We start from the raw sequence: 22,268 nt of genomic DNA on the forward strand, positions 1-22,268 counted from the left end.
GTATAAAAAGGAAGTTGGAGATGTAATGATTATTCACCCCGACTGTAATCAACTTATTTAGTTTCAAATTTGCGAGCTTTAAAAGTTTTGCTCTTAAGATTTGTTATCAAATAAGGATGATGATCATTTATAAAATGTGCTTGCCGTCAACAAATAAAATGTTGAGAAGCAAAACAACACCATTGTATCATTCCAAGCAAACAGAGGAGCCACACTGTTTTCCCATATAACCCATTTCATTATCATGAATATGGCAAATGTTACATATACGAAAATGCATATATCCGTACAACTTATTTGAATTAATCTATGATTGAAACTGGCCCTTGAAAATGCTTTTTTTTTAATTCATTTTGTGTTGTGTGTATTTGCAAAGAAAACACTGCCTTCATGTTTTTGAGGCAGAGTGCCACAGGCAGACGGGAAGCGGTAACATTTGAGAAACCAACTAACGCAGTTGGTATTTGAATCACAATTGCTCAGGGTGTCAAAAACACAATTCAACACTGGTCTCATTCATTAGGAATAATTAAATGACTAAGAATTTGTTAGTTAGTAACACGTGGCGCTCGTTTGTGAGCTGCATGTGCATGATGGAGTCATTCTCACTGCAGAAGCTAAAGCGACTGAGAATCGAGGGTGCTCCACTGTTCGGAGATGAAAGAAAAAAAAATATGGTTACAGGTATGAGTGAGAGGAATAAGACTGAAGGTAAAATACCCCGCCTGAAGCACCATTCTCCCGGGAATTTGCATTTCAGCCAGTAACTCATAATATGTGAAAGAACGCAAGTCTGAGAGGCCAAAACAATTAAATGAAAAACATTGTATATTGTCTGAGGAGATGAGAGGGAAAATGTTATGATGGAGTCAAGTGCAAATGTAAATGCCAGGAAATTCTTGCAACCATTTCTGTGTGTGATAAAGTGCCTGTGCGATCCTTTCATTTATGCATGGCTGGCCCTTAAAAGGATGCATGGAAATACCTGCCAGTGGGAGTATGATTCAAAGGAATGAATGGAAAATATACTCTTCAGACCAGCCATGCCTTGGCTCTTTTTTTCTACTTCTTTAAATAATAACACCATAATAATAACCCGTCTATTTTGTCCTTCATGACTCTATATGTTCAATAGTTTGGACTCTCTCTGGTGAGGCAGTGAACAGACATGAGGAGTGATGGGTTATTCATGTGTAAACAAACATGGCATGTTTGCTCAGGGGCAATCTTTTGGAAGAAATGTCATTCTGAATCGTGGCAACTGTAGATGACACATGAATTCCCCTGGCAGCGGCAGACCATAGCTACGTTTTAGGTGCTCGCGTGTGCAGAGTGATCCCAGTCATTCCCTGAGCGAGGAAAATGGTTATGTGGCAAAAAAAAAAAAAAAAAGCAAACAGTAGGCTAAACCAACAGCCTACCAACATCTCACCAAAGCCATTTCTGATGGTTGCGATGCACTTGAAGAAGCATGTTCTCCTCCCCCCAGTGGGCTGAGGCAGGAGAAAAAGGAGCTATAGTGTGAGGCAATCAAAGAGCCATCGATCGGGTCTGCTGCTCCCAGAGCCCAGCGGAACAGATCCTCCTTCTTCTCCTGTCGTTCTTCTGCAGTTCTGCAGTGAATGCTGCCACAGCACTTCTGAGCGGATTCTAAATGTTCACATACGAATTCGGAAACCTTCCTGTATCAGACACGGGTCTTCTTTGACTTCTTGTCGGTGCTCTCATGTCAAACACAACCAATCAACACATGCTGGCGCCAAAACATGGGTGCGTTCAGAGCTACTGTCACACGGCTGCAAAACATGCCGAGCAGCAGCAAATCAACCTAGAAGAAACTAAACAAACTGCATGCTTTTGTTAACCTGAGATGAGCTTGTGCAGATTGCTTGTGCGCTTTAGCAATGAAAGCAGCGAATTATTATATCTACACACGAAGTACAGCTCAATGTGAAGAGAGGTTCCACTTATTTCTTCATATTGGTTTGTGAATGAAGCCACAGGAGCCGGTCCTCTTATTCTGTGGAATGAAAGTGACAGGGATAGAGCCCAGGGCTGAGGACAGCCACTCTATTAGAGATAAATGTAATTTATCTACAGTGAAACGTGCTCAATTTCCCCTGTTGTTAGATACATAATGAATCCTCGCTTTTATCAAAGATAATGTCATTAATAACAATGATGTTAGTGCTGTTGTGCCAAATCTGATGTCTGCTTCGGAAATTTTCAGAAATGTTTGCAGCTGCTGATATTTACTAATATAGGACGAAAGACTTGTACAAATCCTAGCATTCTACAAATATCAACCGAATGATCCCGCGGAACCTTAGAAAACACACCTTTATAAATATTGTTAGCGACAAGTTTATGTAGGAATACGTCTCCAATCAAATTTGAGTGAAACTAACTGCTGTCAAATATTCATGAGAGTTCCATGAGGCTATGTAGATTTTTGATAGTTGTTATAATAGATGTCCTCTCTTACTGAAAGTACAATAACATCAGTTTGTAAATGTGACAGGCTGTTTTTTGTTTTTTTTAAACCTCAGTGGTGTGATTATTGCAGAATTGTCACGCATTATATGCTGGTTTTAGACCTCGGGCGGCTGCCGTCCTACTGAACGCGCAAACTAAAGAGTTCACAACTTTTCTAGAGATACAAGTGGGAGAAACAGAGTCTGGTAAGAGGAGCTTGGGACCTGCGAGAAATGACTGTGCGCATTTGCTCAACCTGTGTGCAAATAAAAGCCAATGTGTTGTTGCACCACTGTTAAAAGTAGCCACTAGCAGAGTAAAGAGTCTTAAAGTGGCACTAAATGTACAGTGTCAGCAGTAGTTACAAGCAAATAAATGCTGCAGTGCTTTAAATCGCGAGCTGACTCCTGTGTACTTGTGCCTGACTGCTGAGTAAACGAAGCGAGTTAGCCCCGAAGACAACACCGGCTTTGGATCTGAAGAGGATGATGGGTATGGTGAGGACACAGCGGCAAGTTTTTCCTAGGATATATTTGTATTTTCTTCCCAAATAATGATGATGATGCCACCCAGAGGTTGAAAATCTTTAATCGTCATGTGTTTTAAAAAAAATATGCTGTTTGCGAGGACAAACAGCATATTAGGGGTTACGAGTCCACATAGCCACTGTGCCTTTTTAGAGATGAGCTTTTATGCAGGTCCTGGCATCCAGAGAAAATTCATGTGTGGGAGTTTTGGATGGCTCGCAAGTAAACTCCAGGATGTCGTAAGTGTAACATGTGGCTGGCAAGCATTACTGGCTATGACCATGAGAGTCATCAACACTCACCAGCCAGCAAATACTGTGAGAACATGACGGGTGACTCAGGCAAAGTGTGGTTATTGTTACTCATCATTTCAAACCTGGCCCACAAATAATTGAAACAATGAAACAAAAAAAAAAAAAAGGTTTCTTAACTCTAATTAATAGAATCATATGTCTAAATATATTCTATATAGACATTCAGATAACAAAATTGTGACATGGCAAGAGGAATAGGCTTTGCAATGCTTGCAGCAATCTGACCGACTGCGTCTGATTACTTGTTTTTGCAGCAAATATTGTTGTTTGTATTCATTTGAAAGCAAGCAATGTGTCAGTTTCATTCAGTTGTGACTTCACTCCCTTCGACTAGTAATTTCACATACTAAAAAATGAATTAACACCTTAATTTCACTGACATTATTTCGAGAAGTGATGAGGAATTTATGATACTTATGATGTTCGCACAGAAAGGCATCTGTTTTTTAGCAATTGCCAAGTTCATATTGTAATTTGTTAATAATTATTGTACCTTAGATATAAAAACACTATCTGTGGTTTTGTTTTTAGGCTAGTTTGGAAATATGACTCAATGGTAGTGATTTCACTGTCTAAATATTATATTTATTGCAAAAGTTCACATGATTCTTTGACCTCTCTGACCATGTTGTTGATGTGCGAGCGGATTGTCGACTCGCGGCTTTATGAAACCGTCATTCAAGCGCGCATTTTCTACCCAGCAACATGCTGATGCCGGTGAGTGACAATGGCTGTTGGTGTTTGGGGCTTTGAGCCTGACAGGTTTTAAGCACAACACCAGAGGTTTTTCCCAAGCAGCAGCAGCTCGGTGAGTCTTCCACTTCACATTTTTAGGAGAAACAGACAACTTTTGCTGCCACCGACTCTGTTAAGTATAAACATTGTCACGCTGCCCGCAGTGTCGTCGCACGGCTTCTTCAAGCAGGTTGACTGATGAAGTCTGTCTTGAGACACTTAAATTGTCATTCTGCAGCTTTTTTGCACATTGGCAGCCCGGCAGCAACAAGAAGTCAACATTTTTTTTTTTTTTTGACTGAAATTCTGAGTTCCTGCTTGCCCGCTTTATTATGCACACAGCATTTAGAAGAAATGTTGCCATATGAAAGGTGTGAAAGCAATTATTCATCCAGAAGTAGAATCGTGTGGGTTATTCACTTGCTTTCGTGCTGAGAACCAAACTTCATACTGCCCATTTTCTTTGACAAAACAGGAATCATACAACATGTGAGTTTTTTGGGCTGCAGAGATTGGCTGGATTTGTTCTTTTTAATATCATGAATCCATAAAGTTAACCATCACGCTCGAGTGAGATGTGAATAAAATATATCTTTGAAACTCTAAGCAACAAAAGTTTTCAAAGACGTGACCTCAAAGTTTCTCTTAATCGGTAAATAATTCTCTTAAAGCTGATAAACAATAGAGAGGCTGCCTCTGCCAGGATTCTTTTTTCTATTTTCTGTCAACCCTAATATTAGTCTGCTGATCTGAATTATAACACTGTTATGCGATACGACACTCTAATAGCACTGAAAGTCATACAGTTTCTGGAGATAAGGCTGCTTTGAACCATACAGACCCACAAGATGCTCCCCTGATTTTGGTCAGCGATCTGCTTCTTTTTTTTTTTTTTGCGTTCTTTGATAAAGATTAAATGGAGGAATGATTTAGTTTGACAGGAAAAGGCAGCCTCTCATCCCACGTGGTTCACTGCACATCAAATGGATAGATATGTTCTCAAAGACAGAGGCAAAGAAATCTGCAAGGTTTTCATACAGCACAAATTGTGTACTAAGAGAGATTGTTTTATCTAACATGACCACATCCTCCCTTTTCACTCTGTGTTATTTATATCTGAGGCTAAGTTTAAAGCAGATGGAGCAATCAAGCTTTGTGTATGCCAACACAAAGCTGCAAATGGTCTTTGAAATTGACATGAATAGAGGAAAAACAACGATGAATAATGTATGAATCGTTGTCTAAATACCACACAAATAATGCCTGTTTAAAGAGGCCAATCACAACAGACAGCTCTGTGGACCTTGTGGGTTTTTTCCTTTTTCCCCGTGAAACACTGATTTATATTTTCCCCCGCTCCTCAATCCCACTCTGTTTTCCTGAAGGCGAGCTGTATCTCGGAGGATATGAAAAGCAGTTACATGTGAAAATTGGTTTTTGACATAAGTAGAACTTTTCAAAGTGAGGTTTAGTCCTGAAATGAACTTGTGGGGGGAAAGTTATAGCTTCATCGTGAAGTCTTTGTGTGAAGCAGGAGCCAACTTATTATACGCGTCGAATCAGTTCCTCTGTAGGAAGAACACAGAATAACATGTTTTCTCCTCTGTAGAGTACAAATGATACTTCAATATTTATCTATGGGTATTTAAATAAACAACAATAGGCATAGAAGCTCATTTACATGAAATCAGTGGTACCCAATAGGGGGATTTGTACGAAGTTTATTCTGAAAATAATTAGTACAAACAATATGATTTGAATTTTGATTTGAAAATGTGAGTTCTATGAATGGACTCATTCACTAAAAAACTAATGTAGACCATGACCAAAATAAAAACATAGCACGTGTCTGTTTTGTACTGTTTTAAATGATCTATTATGTGTATCTGAACTTCTTAAATCTGTTGTGGCCAACTTAGACCAAAGATGAGCAATCCTGATGATATCTTTGATTGCAGATTAAAATCTGAGGTTGAATGTTGAGAAAGGTTCACAGACAGCCTGAGATTATTTTAGGACAAGTGTCAGAGATGTCAAACTTCACTCACTACCTCACTACACAACACGAGCAACAGCTGCTACCAACCAGCAGAAATGCAGCAGAGAATTATGCAATTATTTCAACAACAAAAAAAGATTGTAAGCAGATTCCCAAGGAGGTAAAAAAGAGGGAGAATGACCACATTGTCCAAGTCCAAGTCGGATGCCCCATGGACGCCTCCCTCGGGAGGTGTTCCGGGCATGTCCCTCCGGTAGGAGAGGCAGACCTAGGACACGCTGGAGAGACTATGTCTTTCGGCTGGCCTGGGAACGCCTTGGGGTCCCACCGGAGGAGCTGGAGGAAGTGTCTGGGGCGAGGGAAGTCTGGGCTTCCTTGCTTAGACTGCTGCCCCCGCGACCCGGCCCCGGATAAGCGGAAGAAAATGGATGGATGGATGACCACATTGTTGTGGTTTTCATCTCTGGTTCAGTCATCAGCAACATTGTGCAATCAAACCTACAAGTTTGGAAAATTCTAGTTGCCCTGTTGCGCATAATAAAGTTATAAAACAGATCACAGATTGTATGAGCCTTTAATTAAAAAAAAAAAATGTTACTATAAAATAGCACACGTCACTTCTGCTTGGGGTCTGATCTCTGTCTCATCTACAAACTGCTCCACCCGTCCATGTGCTAACGTGTCACTTCACAAGACGATGAACCATCAACTGCCTCCCATTATCGGACAAGCATTTGGTGGTTTTTACACACTTCTGTGTATGTGAGCATTTATACGTAAGTTTACTCCAGGAAGAAAAACAAAAAAAAAGCATTTGAGATCAATTTTCAGAGGTGTGATGGTGAGTTTTTGTGACCGTCCGTTTCTTTGTGTTTCCTGCTGTGATGGACTGTCTATGGTGCACCCTGTAAGGACCAAGGTAGAGGAATACCACTTTTAAATTGATCACACCAACTCTGAATGTCTAGTTTCTTCTGTAAGCTGTCAGCCATTGTGAGGTTTTGTTCCTTCAGACTGTCAAATGTAAGGATGGTAGTGCAGTTCAACAACCAGTTCCCTCATTAATCTTTAGGCACAGCTGACCAAAGGGGTTCTGCAGGTTTTAGTAGGCTGGTGGACTTCTCTCTTATATACAAATCACTCTATCTAGATCATGAAAAGTAAACAAATATTGCATTTACTTTGCATCGGAACCTTGCTTGAAGCTGCATTACCTCCGTACACATTATGATATCCTGCGTGTTGAACTCTTAATTGTTTGTCACGATTTATCCGCAAGTTTTATGAAATCATGTTTGACTGTCACACACCCCGGGGAGCTCAATATGTCACTAATTAGCACCTTTGATTTTGTTTTCAGTGAGCCGACCTTGCATAATAGTAGGCCATGTTGTGAGAGAAATTTTATTAAAAAAACTACCACACAAACTGGGGCGCCATTATATGAGTTAAACAATTGGGTGTTTCATTGCGTGGTGACTTTGCTTTTCTTTTTTGGATACAGCAGCATTTCAGAAGTGAGTTTGTGACTGTAATTTTGCGCTTTTGTGCTCCTGACTTTAAGATAATGTAGATCAGGGGTTCTCAACCTTTTTGACCTTGGGGCCCAATTTTCCAAGTACAAAGTGGCCCGAAAGCCCAGTTAAATATTGACACTGTTATTTCAACTGATCCGAATTTGTATTCAATAACTGAGTGAAGTCCACGAGGATTAACAATGTAAAACCTTGGAAATTAAATGCTCCAATACTGTGATGATCTCAAAAACATTTCTTTATATCGTGTATGTAAACCTGTACATACAACACTTAACAGGAGAGCAAATATAACAACTGAAGTTGTTAAAAGAACAAATACAAAGGCTCAAGTTGATATTAACAAAAAAACAAAAACAAAACTGAAATCCCTAGATTTCTTTTTATTAAATGCTCAAAAAACACAAGAGAAATTCTGATAAATTGGAGCAAGTTCAACAACTGAACGATCCATCACTGCCCCAAGTGGTGTAAAGCGATATTGCAGTCCTGCAACCCTCACAGCGACGACAACTAATATCAAAATCTGTGCTGCAAGCCGGAGCCAGCAGGAGACCTTGTCGTTGTCTTCCTGCTCCAATACACCTCATTTGAATTCAGTACTGTTTGATCACTATTTCTTTGAATTAGGCGTGTTGAAGCAGGAACACGTGTGTCAAACTGTTTGACAACCTCTTGGCGAGGATACAGAGCCAATGACAAAAGTGGCAGCTGAAAAAACACTAATAGGAAAGAAAAGAAAAACACATTTTAGTAGCAGTGACAGATGTCCAGCACTTGTTATGAGAACCAGTCTTGCGGTGTAAAATACTGTAATGCTGCCAGCAAGCACTTCCAAGCTTCTGGTATTAATGTATTCATTAATGTGACATGGTACAAGGAGAGAACATTTCTCAGAGCTCAGATAAAAGAAAGGAATTTTCCAGTGAGATGGCGCATCGGGGGCAAGCAGCACCAGACTGGTAGAATCGACTCTACTGTTCAAATAAGATTTATTATTTATTGTTCCTTTAATGTCAAAGCCCAATTCAATATAAAGAAAGTCCACATTTCTGGGTGGTGTAATTTCACTGGCATCTCTTCTTTTTTTTTAAGGTCCCCCTTCTGTTGCTTTGTATTCTTCATTGAGAAGAGAGCTTTATATTTGCTGGTGGGTCAGTTGGGGGTGGGGGGGTTTCATTCATAAAGCCCTTTGTAAAGCACCGTGCTTAAGGGAATTGCAATATGTGCTCTTTATGTCGTGCCCATTACTGAAAGCTCGGCACGGTGTGTGCTCCTACACATGCAGAATGGAGCCGGTTGTATTTGACAGTTCATGAATATAATATTTTCTCACCGGTTTCTCTTCTTGCAATACCAAAAGCGAAAGTGAACTCCATGTAGGAAAAATATATTAAATGACCATTACTTAGAGAGGACATGGTGAGAGCTCAAGTTAAATGAGCTGGAGAGCCACGTCGCATACAAATTACCAAAACAAAAGACAATACGAGCAAAAGTAAGTAATCTTTGAAGACGAGTTGTTATGTTTCAGGGAGGTTTTGGGTCTCTCATGCACACGTCTTCAGTGCTTCTCTCATGCTGGTTTTGGTTTGCTCGTTTCAGATGTCCTCCTGCCGTCCTGCGTGCTGAAAGCAGCCTCATCTATTTTGATTTACACTCCCGTCCCTTAATCGTGTCCACCTGCATCTTGTCAAGTTCTCACTCCCTGCTGTATTTAAGCACTGCGCTCTGCGTCGCTTCGTCTGCTGCCCTGAGTCAAGTGCTTCAGCCTTTTGTCTACTTTATTCTCTGCGGTTCAGATCTAGTTAAGTGTTTCTGGTTTTGCTCTTGTCTGCCCCCTCGGAACTGTTGCATGTGTGATTGCCTGCACTGTTGTTGACCTCCGCCTGTTCTACCTCCCCTATGGACCGAATGCTTTTGTGACTGGTTCAAAGAGGATGAAAAGAAAATTTGCTTTAACTGAACAATTTTAAGCCGAATTTCACTTTTTTTTTTTTTGTTTCTTTTCAAACAGCCAGGTCAACTTGCTCAAAATAATTGATAGAAATTAGTCATACGCAGTTCGAGAAACGAACTGAAATATCGTCTGGCTTTCTTCAACTCTTGGTAATGAGTGTCCATTGCATAAATGTCTGATTAAACACTTCAGACTCAAAGGAACTGGTCATTATCAGGCCTCTGCAAAGCCTTATAATACAAAAGATTACTTTGGATCATAGTTATAGCTTTAAAAAGTAGAAAAGTTAGTGCAGACATACATTTTTTTTTATTTACCGCGTTCACTTCACATATCCTCAATTATATGCAAGAGACAAGTTAATTTTGAAGTTACCGTAAGCTTCCACGTGCAGGATTTTCTTGTCAGTTGCCGTCATGCTATTGACACACAGCTTCGTACAACCGTGGTAGAATTAGCATTTCTTAAACTTTCCTTGAGGTCTCGGGGAAAGCTCAATATTTTTTTTTCCTGGGTGTATTTAACAATTCTGTAATTGATCCTTGCTTTTATTGAGTTTTCAAGGGAATTTTATTTTCACATGTGGATAGAGAGCTGCAGAGATAACTACTCCTACACTCCTGAATCAGTATGTTATCGCCGAGTCCCAAATAAATAAGCGTCGTGTGATTTCACTGTTATGAAGCACGCACTTATTATTTACCGTTTTGCAGTCACATCTTTACGGATGTTATCTGCACGACTGAAAAAAAACGTTTCTCAGTGTCGGTCTCAGGAAAAGCTTCTGTTGGAACTTAAAACAGAAAAGTAGAAGAAAACAGAAACATATTGTTGCTGTTGCAGCAATGATAACGACACAATAAATTAAGATCTTCACGACAGTCACACAAGAACACAGGTACTGCAGTCCATTGAAAGTAAAAATGCAGCAATGCGAAGTATTCACCAGTAATGTTTTTTTATATACGACGTTTATGTGCATTTTTATGTACGTTTAAAATAAGAAACGGGAGAGCGCCAGATCGCTGGAATTGGAGCGAAATACATGAAATGAATACTACGTGCAAGTGTTAGCAACGCACTGACATCTGAAATGTGATAATTACTACATGCTATTCTTTGAAAAACATCAGAAGCCAGACACGATGGAGAGCTCTTGATTTAATTAGGCTCTGTTTTTTTTTTTTACTTGTTTCACTGTGCACTGGGCTGTGCAATGTCGTGGTTGGCTCCCTTGCTTTACAGAGAGTGTAGCCATGGCTCAGGTCTGGACTGGATGGACCTTTTCTTTGTGGAGTTTGCATGTTCTCCCTGTTTGTAATTGGGCTTTTACTGAGTACTCTAGTCCAAAACGGATGCATTTAAGGCCGTGTGAATGTGAGTGTGTGAAGTTGTTTTTTCTCTCTGTGTTTGCCCTGTGATGGACTGGCAACCTGTTGGGGGTGTTTCCTGCCCCCACCCATAGCAAGCTGGGATTGGCTCCAGCGCCCCCGCGACCCTGAACAAGATAAGCGGTGTAAAAGATGGATGGATCATTAACTATGCACTCGTGAAGGTCCTCGTGTAAATGAGCTTCTTTTTTTTTTTTTTTTCATATTTCACCAATCGTGCACAAACACAATGTCTTAACTAAAAGAAACTGTGTAACGGTACAATGGTCAAACCTAAAAGGCGTCATTCAATAATAACATAACTTGAAGTTGTGGAGCTGCATGTATTGGATATCGGAATGAACTTTCATCATCCTGCCTATGAGGGTATACGACTTCAGACAATATTCTGAACAATACAGTGTCTCTGGAGAATCATTCACAATGTTGAGTATTCAGTGATTCATCTCTGACAAGCTGCGTTCGTCCTGAGGTCGTCTGCTTTAGCCTCCAATGAATTTCTTTGTCCTTCGCTGTCTGCTTGTGGTTGTTTTTAGATGTTCTGGTAAGTAACGTCAAGGGCCAAGGTAATCACACAGATTAAGACGTAAACCGGATATTTCGGTCTCTTATTATGTCTCCTTTGAGGCACTTTGCATGACGTCAGCAGTCTATTATAATAATCAACTCCTCAGTCACTGCGGAGAGAGCGGTTCCATTCATCCTCTTTTTTTGGTTTTACCTTGATGTTAGTCACCGTAACAAAAACTTGTACTTTCACATTATCTGGCCAAGATATCAAGACGTCAGACTGTGTCTGACAGTGAGAGTGTATAATCGTCATGTCATGTGCTTCAGCATCTCACAACAGACAAAAAGATACAGTGGAATAAGAAAAAAAAAAAAAGGATGAGTCAACCCTATATCACATAATTCTACTAATTTCATATATATGTATCTGATTACATTGCAGTGGTGTGTAGTCGGCCTATATTCTGCACTGTTTACTGTCCAAAGAAGGGGGGGGTGGGAACAAATTGCTTACATACACAAGGAGCACAATACATTTTTTGTATGCAAGATAACCAACCCATAACAGTTTCAGCTGTAAGATGCAATTTACCTTCCTTTCACCAAGTGTAAAGAAGACTTGTTCACTAGCCGAGGAAATGAGAGCGGCACAGTGCCACATGGATTGCAAGTGAAGAGTGTCAGACCACTGTTGGCGGCGTTGGAGGAGGCAGCTGTTCTCCAGTCACTCAAGGAACAAAAGTTCCTTCCAGATGTTCGTGCGCTGAGGGCTCAGCTTGAATTAAATAAATTTGAATGTGAATAGAGAAAATGAGGGGTAAGTTGGCTAATTTCAATAATTGTCACATTCAGTTTCAAGTATTTGCTTTCAATTTCAAATTGCTGTATTCAAAAAGTGTAATTCAGCTGCTCTGTGTGAGTTTGATAAATTCATAATCATGCAGCGCAGGTTTTAATCTGTGCACATGTCGGTCTCTGTTTGTTGTTAATAAAATGTCAGATCATGCCATATCATTTCAACAGGCAACACATCATTCATATCAACAGATGTTAATGCATTTTAAGGCAACTGCACACAATGACAAGACACAAAAGTGTGCTTAGGACTTTCCATGAGGTCTTATACTTTAGTTCTTGCGTTACATGACGCTCACACATTTCACCCTCAGTGTGATTAATGCCAGTATGTACTGTATGTGTGAAGAGTGTGGCTTCCTCCACTTTCTTCTCTCCCTGGATCACAAGATTCGGATCTCCGGAACTAAAAGTTAATGATCCCGAGCCTCCTGCAGTTAGTGAATTAGCTGACTTCTGATAAAAAGAATTTATTCTTTGTTTGCTTGCTAAGTTTTGTCTCCGTCCTGTCCTATTAATCACAGGGAGAAATTCATGTTCTCTCCTTCTATCCTCTAAGCAAAGGAACAGCAGAACGTGCTCGCAAAGCCTGCTTATGCAAAGGTTTCTTCCTTAACAAGGGAGTTTATATTTTTTTATGTTTGCTCCATTGAAACTGTTTGTATTTTCTCTGTGAAGGTGCCTTGAAATTACATTGATGCTATATAAATACAGTTGAATTTAACTGAAACTTTTATCTTACTTCAGCTGATATTATTTCTATCCATTCTTGATGCATTTTTGTGTCAAATGTGAGTTTTCTTTTTTTATTTATTTTTTTTATTATAAAGATAGACTGCAATTTCACATTCATTATGAATAAAACTGCTTAGGGCCGATGGTGCAGAAGAAATGAACAAAAGTTTAATCTAACCAGAATATTGATGGGTTTAAAAGTTGTGGCAAAATGTCAAAATTACCATAGAAAGCAAATGAAATACCTCCTATATTTTTCCTTTGAAACAAAGGAAGTGCTTAGTTTGTCCTGAAAACTTGAATACTGAAGTAAAAAAAAGCAAAAACAAAAACAAACAAACAAGCAAAAATAATTTAGTCTTCTTATTTTAGTGCATTTACGGACACTCAGTGTTTTTTTTGTTTTTTTTCTATTTTTCTCTACTTTCTGTTCAAACACTCACTTCTAACCTGCATTGTTCTTACTTTTCACATTTTGCCCTTTCACAGCCTCCAGAATGGTTCACAGACGACATGGCATCCAGCCATAGGTTATCTGTGTGGGTGGTGATTGTAACTGAGACCGTACTGTAAGAGTGCAGGCAAATAAAAATAAAAAATAAAAAAAAGAACCAGCATGACATGCGGTTGCGTTGCATTGCGGTCTATTGTTTGTGGCCATTCTCTGAATTTAGTATCTCGCCCTCGCCTGCAGTGGATTTCTGATTAGATGGTAGCCGAACATTAGAGCGGATTGTTTTTAAAATGGTTCCTCAGTATCATTCAGCTTTATTTATATTCAGCTCCATTGTGCACAAACAGCACAGTTTAAAATTTGTTGTGGGCATCGCTCTTACCTTACAAACATTTTTTATAAAAAATACTAAAAGCTACCTTGAAGTTTCCCTTGGGGCTTCATCATACTCTGGTCAGGCTAGAATACAATTTGTGAATGCTTTTGCAAGAAGAGTAGGCTTTGTTTCCGTCGTACATTATACATTTGTATAATGATGGGTGAATCATGAGCTAAAAGTATCTGCGCAGCAGGTCATCTGTCAGGGTTGCTGACAGTACCAGCTGGCCCGTTCGGGCTGCCAGGGGCACCGGCAGGTTAGAGGCTGGGCCTCCCACTATCATAGTTCTCCTTTCTGTATCAGGGGCAGGAAACTGAGCCAAGCCTCAAGTTGTGGTGTGCCTTGCACCAGAACAACAGCATAACGCATCCAAAACAACAACAGAAGGAAAGGAGGAGCAGATTGCCCACGCAGCCATTCATGTCCAGCACATTATTGCAGGTCCCGAGTTCAAACTGGGTCAAGGATGAAATATTCGGAATCAGGGAGGATGCAAGAGCGAAGGTGTCCGTGCGTGAGGTCCAAAAGCTTGAGAGCACGCAGCGGTTTAAGAAATGGTTTTAGGGCTCGGGTCACACTTATTTTTTTCTTCAAACTGAGGCATTTAGTTAAAAGATAAAGGAGTGAGAAATGCATTTCATCAATGAATAGGCCCTGTGTGTGTGTGTGTGTGTGTGTGTGTGTGTGTGTGTGTGTGTGTGTGTGTGTGTGTGTGTGTGTGTGTGTGTGTGTGTGTGTATTACAATGTAATGGCATTTCATGGTCAGTGAAAATGATGAAAGTTGTGGCGGTGATAACAGATTGAAAGCATTCTGGACATTACTTGCAGGCGAGAAATGAGTGTGTTTATGGCATTTGCCTGATTGGTTATCTGTGGATGTGTCCTCAAATAGTCCTGACTATCAGCATGTGTGACACAGCAGGAAAGGAGAAGAAGAAAAAAAAGTGCATGACTTTCTTCCGTCCTAAACAAAGTTTGTTGCTACAAAAAGACACTCGCTGAAAGAGGAAAAACTTCCCCCGCAGGATGATGATGTAGCCCACTTACACTCCACCACTGTGACTTTTTAGCAGCATCTGTAAGTTGTTCTGAGAGCTGAGAATCAACATGAAACATGAGTGAACATATTAACTGAAATTGAATTTGGTCAAATCATTTTCAAGCCTTTTTTTTTTTCTTACCGAATGGGATGAAAAGACACATTTCATAATACAGCTAAAAACAACTAAACAGAAAATATAAATATCAGGAAACACGGATCTCACTGGCTGAGACAACTCCCAACTAGCTGGAGACAATATGTGGCTTCGGTGATATTTTCACTTGGAATGATGCTGAATTTGTTCTTTCAGCTTAAGATGATGGGTGCCGTTTCAGTCTCTTATGATTTATCCGAGTGTGATAAACTTGCATTTCAACCAGAAGTAATTTTTTTTTAAAGTACAATTAAGAGTGGTCGATTTTAATTGTTTGCTTCTGTGACCACCAGCAGAGAGGAAAAGTGTCCACAAAAACAGGTCTAACTTAAGTTAAATTATGTTCAGTGGTGCAAAAAAAACCCAAACAAAATAAAGTATTGTCCTCACATGTCACAGGTCAAAACAGCCTAATGAAGAAGTTTATATGGGAACACTCATCTGTGTCACCAGGCCTTTGGGAAACAGAGAACATGACATGGTGAATATGCACATGCCGAACCGTCGCTTTTATTCCTTTGTGATTTTCAGAAGTGATTTGTTCCCTCGCTTCAGAAATTAAACCCAACTGTAATGAGCCACCTGACTTCAAACCTCATCAAGTCAAAATGACTCCGCTAAAGCAGGAGTCACAGAAAACCCCAGCACCTGAAAGGAGGGCATGATTAAGTGTGTCCAAAAGTAAAGCTCTAATTTTCTAACAAAATGACTTGAAGAAGATTTAAAGCCTGACTATATTAACTTTGCAATATAATGACACTCTCCAGTGGCTGTTGTGTCAGAAGATTCTCTCAATGGATGATTTCAAGAGGCAGAGAATAAAAGAATAATAAATAATAATAAAAAAAAGAAAGAAAGAAAGAAAACAAGCAAGAGAAGTTGGTGATCTAATCAAGGAGTCTGGAGTTTATTTTGGCAGCATCATGCTGCATCCCAGCAGCCCTGGGGTTGAGAGGCCAGGCAGTCAGCTGTGAGGGGAGCCCAGGTAAAAACTGCGGCTGCATCATTAATTTCTCCCAGTTTACGTTCTGGCAGGGAGTTCAAAGCTTGCTTTTTTGTTTCTCTCTGTGTGTCTTCCGTCTTCCCTTTGGCTCCGACCAGCCTGGGCTTTGTGGACACCGGAGGCAGGTGGAGTAGCGGGTCAGAGTGGAAGAGAAAACAGCATGGATCCTGCCAGTCACAAAGGACCCAGAAGACTGAGTGGCCAGGCCCGGCTGGACCAACTGGCAGATGGCTGCCTCGGGATAATGACCAGGTGACATCTGCAGAGTGAACAAGCCATCAGGCTAACAGACTCACCTTGACCCACCAGGGAAGCCAAGCTGCCTGTTCTCCACCTCCACCTCCTCCTCCTCCTGCGATTCCCTCAGGTTACACCCACAACCTGAGAAGTAGGACACAAGTTTATTGATTCACTAAGTTTCACAACCCCCCCCCCCCAAAAAAAAGAGGTGTGAGAATGTCCTGAAAGAAAACATTAACAGATTTTATGTGGGTGTTGAAATTGAATTTTCCTTTATTCTCTAAAGATTCAGTCTGTGACTGGACTGTGAGTAAAAGTGTCTCTTCCTTATTTTTTTTTTTCTGTTCCTGTGATTCAAACTGAAACGTCTCAAAACATCAAATAAGCTCTAAAATCTTGACCTCACAGGAATTGAAAAAACATCCGGTGGCAGGAAAATAAGGAAGTTTTAATGTAATGCAAAATATTTTATATTTTTTTACCGTGTTCTGCTCACAATGCTGCCACTGATGAGAGATTTTTAAAAGCCAAAGCCTGCCTCGTCTAAAGACTCTTACGTTGCTTTCGATGTGATGCCGTGCACAAAGGTCATCTGTTGACAGCAGTGAGATCATGAAAAGGTCAGACTTCTGGTGCCATTTGAAAAAGAGGCGGCGTGATACCGACCTGCCAATATAATTTCAGCATGTCTTTTTCATCCAAGTGTTAACACCATAGATTGTTTACCGAGTAGTTTGCCGTGTCGGCGAACCGAGGCCGGGAGAATAAAGTTTGGGGGAGAAAAAAAACTTCACTGGCTGGAAAGGAGAAGGTGTGTTGTTGAATGAAAGTGATGCAAATGAAATGAAAATCAAAGTGCAGCTGCGTCACTGCCCCCCCCCCCCCCCCCCCCCCCCTCCCCTCTCTCTCCAAAAATGACGAGCAATAGCTTCTGTATTTTAATGTTCAAGGGTGGAACTGCCGAGGTAGATTTGTAGAGAATCGGTCCCCCTTAGGGAAAATCCTGAGTAACTTGCAAACATGGCTGCAGTTCATAGCTGGGGTTGTTTTTTGGGTTTTTTTAGAAAGCAAAAACTGTGGGTGCTCCAGCGCCCCCCCCCCCTGGCTGGGCCAGATACCAATTGTGAGCCCTTGAAACAGCTTCCCCATGCATGTATAATGAAATCTCAGATGCATGTTTCACCTGACTAAACAGCTTCTACTGGGTAAAACTGCAAAAAAACTAAAATCGATGTAACCCATCAGAGGGAGGTCTTCTAACCCTAAACAATGCCGATGGCCACGAACTTCGAACTTCACCATTCCAACTCCTTTTTTTTTTTTTTTTTCTTCCATCGGAGTACTTTCTATCAAAATGAGCACCATGCTAAAAGGAGTGTCAACTCTATGAACTCTATATCGGTAGCGCTGCTTTTACCTTCATTTCTTATTTAGGCGTGATCTATATAACTTGACTGCATGTGAAATGAAATGCACATACTTTGGCAGGGGGTCATTTGCAGAGGCAGTAGACATTAAGTGTAATCGAGGAGGATTCTCTCCAAAGTATGCGCAATCATCACCTAATGCTTTAACTACGTGTGGAACGCATACACGTCTGTGCAGTTTGTTAAACACAGCAGCGTCCATCAGGTGCACTTGGCGCTCCCTCGATGAGAAGTGATTAGAAAGAAACATCGTCACACGACAGCGGCCTCACGTACTTGATATAAACCCAGAAGCGGACTCCTGTTTCGGATTTATTTTACTACGTTTGGACACGTCAATAATAAATATATGCGCCAATGCTTTTTGCAAATTTGTTGTTTTACATTATTGAGGAATATCTTCATGCTGCAGCTGGTTTCCACGATCTTTTAGATTTTTTTGGTGCAGGGCTGAAGTGCAAATTTGACGCATTAAACCGTCACCCTCACTTGTTTTTATTAAGTAGCGCGAGTGTGGCGAATGCGTTACGCCTTTGCTGAGTAGTGGACAGTGGCTCCGTACATAAAATGGAAGAAGTCATCATTCCTCGCGTATCCCAGCCAATTAAACCCATCTGCAGACCAAATTGGTGCCAATGAAATCTTGCAACTGCATTCAAATGATGATGGATTGTGTAGGGTATCTTCGCATCAATTGCCCAAGAGCAGAGTCGAATACAAATGACTTAGTCAATGCAATAAATACTGTAGTCCTCATAAGCAAAATAAAGAACGGAGAAGGGAAAAGGAATATGCTTCTATGCCCTATATATATATATATATATATATATCTTATGTGGAAGGAAATAGTGTTCAATTTGTAAGAATCAATAAAATAAATATTCATTGTAGTGAAGCTACAACGGGATTTATTCAAACGATTTGAACACTTTACGATATATCCAAACGCAATTACGGACTAACTGAGCGCTTACAGTATATTCTGTTTCTAAGAGCAGGGTGAACAGCAGTGGAATCTCGTGTGATTTTTCACACAGTTATCTCGCCTCCTTACTAATCCCGCACTCGGTTTCCTACGTTTCTATCTGCCGAAGTGCCGATATTGATCAAATAACCACGGTAGCTCGGTGTCTGTTCTTTGTCCAGTCAGTCAAGAGCTCTGTTCCTCACCTTGCAGCATGTGTGCCGTTCGCTGTCAGACTGTGAAGAGACGCTAAATGACTTCCACTCTCAAAAGTCTCCCCAGCTTCGCTAAGCTCTTCTAGCTTATACACATGCTGCTTAGGGTGCATTTTCAAGTAGTTAACCCACTTTTCTGTGCTTGCTTATTGACAAAAAAAAAAAAAAAAAAAAGACACTTCTGGGGCTTCGCTTACTTTTGTGTTCAAGCATGGTGTCTCAAGACTCTCGCAAAGAGCTTAACGTCTCAGACAATGAAAACTGTTATTTACATAAACACCCATAGTCACCTTTGAGAATCGTCATGGTGGGATGTGCCGCTTTAGTTTGAGAGAGGCTGCATATGGAGCTTTTCCCAGAGCGGGAAAACCGTGTGGTAAACACAAAATAAAACAGCCAAAGAAATAATTAAGACAAAGTCTATACGCCAAAGGATTAAAATCAACTCATCAACACACATATAGGCATCTCAGAAGTGCCATAACCTCAACAGTTGGCTAATAAAAAGCTTTAAATTGTGGGGTCATTGCTCCATGGTACGTTCAGGGACTCGGGGATCACGCCTCTCCAGTGACCTCCTCCTAATATTTGAATGCGGGAGCCGAGCTGCAGTTACAAACAAATATAGCGAGGACCGGCTCGGTGAGTATCTGGATCCCATCCAGACCCATTCAAACGAAAATACTCTCTCATTACTTTCTCTGCAGGGATGTGCAGAGCTGCGCTCCGATCCACTGGCACGCATAAATCTATTTCTTTCATGAGTCACTGGATTGTTGTTTTGGCTTCTTTGCAACATCTTTTCAAAGAGTATTCCCTCACGGCTTTTAGTTTGACAAAGAGACAACAGGTGCATGAGTGACAACTGTGTCCACGCCGAACAAACAGAATTAGGAGAGTCTGCTCGTGTAGGCTTTCCAAGCACATTTCCTGAAGTATTTCTCGTGGCCTGGTAATTCGGTGATTTCGCTGGCAGACACATCTGCCTGTTTATTGAAGCTTTATGAAATGGTGAACTCATCTTATGCTTTTACTGTCTGCAGATTTTTCTGATCACCAATTGATTATTTTCAAGAGGAAAAGATTTTTTATTTTTTGTTAAACCAAACTTGTGTCTTTTGCCAAATGTAACCAATTACAGCACCTTGGCTGAACCCAAAGTCAGCATTTAGGAATGTGACAAGTGGATTTTTACCGTAAGAAAAATCCCTCATGGCTGTAGCTGATCTCAACACAGATTAAACCATTCATGTGTCTTATAGAGTGCTGAGCAGTAACACTTAGGGTTATTATAAGAAAAGAAAACGTAATAAAGACGTGTTTACCCCCCAAAAAATCTACATAATTTACAAAAAGCCCCCCCAACAGTTTGTAATATCTTACACAAATTACTGCTAAGCGTCGTTACTAAGCTCTAACGAAAGGGACCATATTAGTTTGACGCCTGACGCCTGACGCCTGACACCTTCGACACACATTTTCATTTGACAGCTCGGGAGATATCTTAATCTTGTTTGAGACCTTCAAATGCCAGGATTCATTTCTTCCTGCTCCCTTTGGAATGATGTTATTACGGTTGGGGAGATGACAGTTGTATCAATTATGCATAAGGTGAGGGTGTATGGAAGAGATCTATGCAAATCAAGTTCACCCCTCAGATGACAGTGAAATAAATGAAAATGCTCATTTCAAAGTGGCGACCTCTGAGAAGTTCCCACCAGACAGGCTCCAGAAAAAAGTCTGTTAACATCCACAGAGGAGGACATGTCAAAGAACCTTTGACTCACCATGGAGAAGCATTTCTCTGATGCCGATTCCTGTTTGGTTTGAAGATACTCATTATGGATACATTTGATCTATCTATCTATCTATCTATCTATCTGCTCATAAGAGACAGGTGTGAGCTGTATGTATGCAAAGGAGGCGGTATGAGAAGGTGGTTGATGCAATGACGTGTTCTTTTGCTTGTATCATTCCATGTTCCTCCAAAACACTTTCCCCATCCTAATCCTCTTTCTCTCTTTGTTTCAAAATCTCCGTTTCAACCTGCTCTCGTTCTCAGGACATTCCCACTTCAACAGCTCCACCAACAGGTGGAAATATGCCAGTCCCCCCCCCGCCCTCCCCCGGCTTCTGCGCTGCATGTTCCCATCACCAGCCCCAAGGCTCTGTCCACATTTCCTGGCCAACAGTGAAATGTTACACCACATATTTTCAGGGCCTGCGTTTTAAATCCTCCGCTAACTGTGAGCCGTTTCCTTCATTTGATGGCTCAAATTATTTATAGTCTTTCAGCACACAGCAGTGCTGAATCAACAGAGTCATGGGGGTAAGGCCACTGAAACGCATCTGCTGTTTGCTTCGAGATAAGTCAGCCAAAGTGACACCCGTGGATGCTCAGTGAATCACGTTCTTGACAGGATCTATGACTTTACTCCTCTCAGCGCTAATAAAACATGATGGTGAGATATCCTACGACATGATCTCTGTGCATTCAGCTTGAATTTACATTCCCAAATGCATCCACTGGGAGGCAGTGAGAGATCATCTTGTGTGATGTTGAGACTTCTGCCAAACCATCACATTAAATAAATAAATAAATAAATAAATACTGTCAAAATAGTTTTCTGTTACTAAAAAATGTATCAAAATTTGCTTTTGGAGCTTCTTCAATACACCCCATAATATTTCCCAATTATATCCCTTTCTAAGTGATGTCAGTCATTATGACAGGTTGCCATCAGTCACTGTTTAACAGTTTATTAAAGAAACAGTTGGAGCAGAGAACAGTGTCGCCAATCCATCTTCTGGACCACTTTATCTAACTTAGTGCTAAGTACTGCTCCTCCATGTGGCCTGAAAGGTGACCAAAGACTATTGTCGATACATGAAAATGAAGTCACATACTCTGTCTTCAGTAGGTTTATTCACTTTAGTGAGTATTCACTTGGCAAATAGCAAGATGAGGAAATGATGAACAGGCATGAGGCATGAACAGTATTTTTCTGACAAATTGCCTCCTCCGTTTATCCTGGGTTGTTTGGATTTTCAATTTATCTCTATGGATGTCACAGATGTAAAATGTGGGGATAATGGAGGGTTTTGGGCCCCATCTTTACCCCACATACAGGTACAATAAGCAGATTAGAAACAAGAGTCAAGAGTGTCGATCTGAACAAGCAGCACAGCAACAATATGGGTCTGCTCTAATGAGTAAGAACACATACCTCTGTATATATACCTCACATATGTCTCTCTGTGTGTGTAGGACCAGTAATCCTTTAACTTGTGCTGCCATCATAATCTGAAACACAATGCACAGGACAGCAGTACGCATCAACCTCCATCTAAAC

The sequence above is a fragment of the Lipophrys pholis genome (assembly GCF_963383615.2).
Source record: "Lipophrys pholis genome assembly, chromosome: 15".
NCBI lineage: Eukaryota > Metazoa > Chordata > Actinopteri > Blenniiformes > Blenniidae > Lipophrys > Lipophrys pholis.